Genomic DNA, 5,442 nt, shown 5'->3' with positions numbered 1-5,442 from the left:
GGGGGTGGGGCCAGGGTGGGCTTCACCAGTACGTCTTATGTGACCTTTGGGTTGGGTATTGAAGATTTCAGGCTGAGTGGATGTTTGCTAGGAAGACAGACAGAACCAGGAAGTGGTGGAAGGCATTTCCAGAAGACAGAATGGCAGGTACAAAGGCATGAAAAAGTGGAAGGACGTTCTTGGGTCAGGTAACAGAGAGAAGATCTATGTGCTGGAAAGAAAGGCATGCAAGTGGAAGGAGGGAAGGCCAGAAAGGAAGCAAGGGGGGTGGCATGATCAGAAGAGGGTATGTTTTCGAGGAAATGAGCTGGTACAGAAGGTTGAAGGAGGCTGGTATGAGGAAGCAGAGAAGTACCTGAGTACATAGATGGAGGTGCCTAGTAGACACTTAGGGGGAGGGGAAAGCTCAGGAAAGGATCATCAGCACCTGAATGAACTTGAAACTGGGGGCTCCCATCAACTCTCCAGGGAGAAGGGCAGATGGAGGAGTAGAGAAGAACAAGGATAGAGCCCTCAGTTTGCAAGCAAATGGAGCCCCCAGAAGAGACTAAATCAGTTACTACATCTACGAGCTGTCCCTTCAGTCCCTTGTCCTCCTCCAAATTGTCTTTAGTAAGAAAACAAGCAATGATCAGGGTGTTTCTCTTCTTTCCAGTGCCGATGTCCCCTCTCAGACTTGCTGTCCTTCTTCCCATCCTCCTCTCCCTTCACCTCACTTCCTATTCTCAGGGAGGTCTTATGAGCAGAAAGCACCCCTGCCCCCATCACGGCTGTGCCTCTCCAGGATCTGCCTGGGTTGGAGCAGGCACCGGCATGGCAAAGTTCTCTTGGAAAGGCCGACTTTTGGAAGATCCACTGGAGCCCACCAATTTTGACAACTTCTCCTTTGCCCTAACTGGTTGAAGCATTGTGACTAATGAGACGACCACTCGGGCGACCACTGGCCTCCCTAACGAGGTCAGGGCTGAAGGAAGTGTGGGTTTCCCCCACTCCCTCAGGAAGTGTCTGATGGCTGTGAGTTCGGCCATCACATGGAACAAGATGGACTGATTTTGCCCCTGGGACTGGGGCAAAGGTCTCAAGCATTTATAACACCACCACCTGCTTCACCTTGGAAAACTAGAGGGAGCCAAGGCAGCACTAAGCTTTGAGAATCCTCCGGAGACTGCACCCTGAAGAAGACTCAGAGGGTACAATCTCAGTCTGAACATACTGAACCCTGCCCCACACCCAACCTGAGGCCAAACACTTGAGAAGCCAACAGAGCCAGGTCGAGAATGTCCTCTTAGGGCAAATCTTATCTGATGGAGGGGGCCCCTCTATTCTCAGAAGACCCCATGACCAGTAGCCTTGGGGAGTGGAAAGAGGGAGGATTCAGAGCTGCACTCTAGGCTTGCGGCCTGGGATGCGTCCCTCAGAGTCAACCACCTTCAGTTTTCCCATCTATAAAATAGTAATAATACCTATGGGGCAAGATTTAGAGGATACCTAGCAAGGAGTCCAGCCTATGGTGGCTCTGCAACTGAAGGTCAATACTAAGTCTGATACAACTCAATCACTTGCAATGTTGCTTTGGATCCATCCCTTGGACAGCCTTCCTATTTTTGGTCTTTTATTGTTCCCCTCTTATTAGTGGCCTCATGAGTCCCTCCTACCTGTGACCTTGAGGAAGCCACTTAACCTCTCTGTGCCTTGATTAGATGCTCAAGGACTGAGGGAAATGAACTCAGGTGGCCAATAAATAAATGCTGATATGCCCAGCTGCAGGAATAAGGGACAAGGGGCATCGGGCAGACCAAAGCGAGAGGTCTCCAAGACCAAGGAGAGACTAAGGGAGTTTGAGGGGGCACCCCCACGGAGTCCTTCACCAGAGCTCTACTTCCATAAAGTCTTGCTTAATGTGGTTGCATATATCGGGAGGCTGGGTCCATAGGGCTAGCATAATATTGTCCCCCCCACCCCCCCGGGGAAATGTCCCACTGGCTTTCGACCTGGTCCAGCCCCTTCTTTATCCATCCTGGTGGCTCTTCCTCTATGTCTTCATCAGAAGTTCCCCTCTTCTGGGGCATAGGGAATCAACTATCTCAATAAGGTGAACTTGACCCTTTGTGGGCTGTGGCCTGGCATTGTTACTGTTACACGGGTGGAGGTGTGTGTCTGCCTGCGTCTGTGTGTACAATCCAGCAGTTCTGACTTCCTCTCGTCTGCACCACTTCTGCCTTGGGCAACAACAGCACCCGACAATTATGTTGTACTTCTTATGTTTCTGGCGCTGTTCTAGAATGCTTTCTCTGAGAGTTCATTAAATCATTAAGTCCTCCCAACAACCCTGTAAGGTAAAATAGTAGTATTTATTGTCATTTTATGGCAGATGAGAAAATCAAGGCACAGAGAAATTAAGTAGCTTCCCCAAGGTCACACAGCTATGAAATGACAGAGGCAGGTTCAAACCCCGGGAGTCTGGCCTCGAAGCCTGTGCTTTTTACCTCCAAGGTACACAGTGCATTGAATGTGGAAAGCCTGCAACCATTGGAGGCGCAGGCTCCCTCTCTCTCTCTCTCAACATCTGGCCCAACTAAGACAGCCACAAGCAGTGGGGCAGGAGGTGGGGGGGGGCTAGAGGGAGGGGTGACCCTTATGGATACGCTGAGGCACAGCTTCAAAGAGCAAGCCTGAGCAGAGCGGCCCTGGGAAATAGCTGCCCTGGGAAATCAGCCTGGAGTGTCAGCACAGAGCCTGCTGACTTGGAGCTGGGTTGCCGTTTAACGTCACAGTCCTCTCGGTGACAAGCTCTGCAAATAGTGGCCGGAACCACGGGACTCAAGAAGAATCCTCATGTGTGCACAGCTTCGGAAGGACACACAGACACAGAGAAACTCTTCCATAGGAGCACCGTCTTTAAATAGAAAAGATAGCTTGAAATATACTCAGTGCACTCTTGCTAGCTGGCTCTCTCTCTCTCTCTCAAACACACACACACACACACACACACACACACATGCATGCACACACACAGACACACAGGGCCAGGGCCAATGGAGTCACTGAACAAATGCCTTAGCCACGCTGGTGGCAGGGGGAGGAAATCTAGTGCCCTGGCAGCTCCTGAATTTCAGTTCCTATTTAAAATGTCTGAATTGGGAGCATGGACAAGCTCCCAAATTAGCTTTTTAAATAGAAGCTGAGAGTTAAAGGAAAAGCGGCCGTGTCATGGGGGAAAAGCAAGTGAAAATCCCGGCCAGGCCAGGCCAGAGGCAGAGAGGGGGAAGGTGAGGCCATGTAGTTCTGGAAAGACGCGAGGGAGGGTGGCAGTCAGTGGGAGGGGACAGCATCTCCTGGGCAGTGGCTCCTCCAGCTGCCTGAGTCAAGGAGCCTCCTTTCTGTCCATCTCTTGCTCTCTCTTATTTTCCAGGTCACCTGGTTGTGAGAAAGGCTGGTAAATGAAAACCATACTGGCCTAGACTAGAAATTCAAATCTTTCAGATTTCCCTCTAGATCCTCTGGACAGCTACTGCCCTTGAATGATGAGATGTAAGCCTGGGAGGAAAGGGGCCAGGTGTGTGTAAGGGTTGGGAGGGGGCTACTGGGGGAGGTGTCAGATTCCGTATGCTGTCTTCAAATACAACTTACAAGACACAGGACGGCACAGTGGTCCCATCAGTTGACCTCTCCAGAAGAAGAAGGGTGCCCCCACTAACTGTTCCAGGAAGCCTGTAGGCTTTGGGGCAGACCCAGCCCCTGAGCTATCCCCAAGGTGCAAAACAAAGGTGGGGATGTCCGGGAGTTCAAATGCTGGCAGAAATGAAGTACTGAGCTTTGACTCTCCCCAGTTGGACGTGGGGGTGGAGAACTGAAGGAAAGTGCCCTTCCTTGGACCTGCCCACCCAGAGTCTGGGGCAGTCCCAGGGGTCAAAGCAGCCCAAGTGGATAGTTGTGAGAAAATTAGCCCTTCCCCAGAAGGAAGGGAGGAGGGAGGAGGGAGGTGGGAGCAGAGCCAGGGCCTTCCCTGAATTCTTCCTCTGTCTGCCAGGGAGTGGCAGTGTTGTTAATCATTATTACTGTATGTAAATCAGTATGCAAATCTCACACCGTTCTGGGACTCCTGGCAAATGCTAATGGATCCCACGCCCACCTCTGAAGGGCCAATTGTACACCTTTCAGACTGACACACTGAAGGGGGCTTTGGGGAGAGTGGCAGGAGTAACTGAGAGAAGGGCTCCAGCTGCCAGGAATCCGCAGCGGCCCAGACCACAACGACTGATCCCCAACCCCCACCCCCATCACCTGGAACAGGGCTGAGCTCACAAGCCAGAAACCCCGTTCCGGACTCGGCGAGGTTCTTTCCAGCACACTCTCGCCTTCGCCGCACACTTTGCTTTTCAATGTGTCTCAGGCTCTCCACACTCCACCTCTCCACCCTCAGAACGGTGATCACTCAAGCCCTGTGTTCCGGTCCTGCTGAGGCACGGACTCGCCCGGCTGCTCCACTAGCGGGCTGAGATCCCGGGATTCCGGGAACCGGGGCCGCAGACCCGGGGAAAGCTGAAGCCACCGGTCGGCACGGTCTGCGGGGACTGAACGCTCCGCGCGCCGCGGCCGGGAGTGTGGGAGGCTGGACTGGATACCACACTCCGGGGATGCTCGGGGCTCCGTCCGCCCTGCCCTGTGGGCACGTGCCGACCTCCTGCTCCCCATCCTGGGCCGAGGCACAGGGCAGCGGGGCTCCGTGGGCTTTGGGGAGGGACCCAGGGATCCGGCGGTCTCGGGCAGAGAGTTCATCCTCTCAAGTCCAGACTCCCGGATCTGGGTCCTAGGAGCACGTGGCGGGTCAAGAGGACAGGACAATTCCTACCTTCGGGTCGTGCCCCTCCAGCCCTGGGAGGAGAGCGGCTCTTACGTGGGGTAAGGGCAGTGTGAGTCCCCCTTGGGATCTCCAGCCCGGGCACACGGAGGCACCCGGAGCTGAGAGCCGCTGCGAGCCGGGAAGATGCGCGGTGGCTGGCTCCACCTCACCAGGTGGCGGGGCTCGGCCGTGAGCAAGTGCTGATGTCGCGTGGACAGTCGGTGAGAAAGAGACACCCGGCTAGCTCCACACACCCCCCACGCGCGCGCGCACACTGGCGCTCCGTGCCGCCTCTCCCCGGGTCCCCAGCATACACGCCCCCGAGCTCACACTCGTGCCCACTCCGTGCTCCACCCCCACCCCAAGACGAGCTCACCTTGCCACGCTCACCCCCGTGCCCACCCTCGCCGGCACACGCGCTTCCACCCGCGCGGGTACACTCCGCCACCTCCAGGCACACCCTAGGATTCCTCCACTCGCCCGGGGAGACGCACCAGGCTCTGCCTCGTCTCCCCGCCCCCCGCTCGCGCGCGCGCCCCTCTACATACATACACACACACACACACACGCACGCACGCACGCACTCACACACACCCTCG

This window comes from Crocuta crocuta, unplaced genomic scaffold (genome assembly GCF_008692635.1).
Source record: "Crocuta crocuta isolate KB4526 unplaced genomic scaffold, BGI_CrCroc_1.0 scaffold364, whole genome shotgun sequence".
In the NCBI taxonomy this organism is placed as follows: domain Eukaryota; kingdom Metazoa; phylum Chordata; class Mammalia; order Carnivora; family Hyaenidae; genus Crocuta; species Crocuta crocuta.
The sequence above is the reverse complement of the archived record's forward strand: the minus strand, read 5'-3'. Positions refer to the sequence as shown.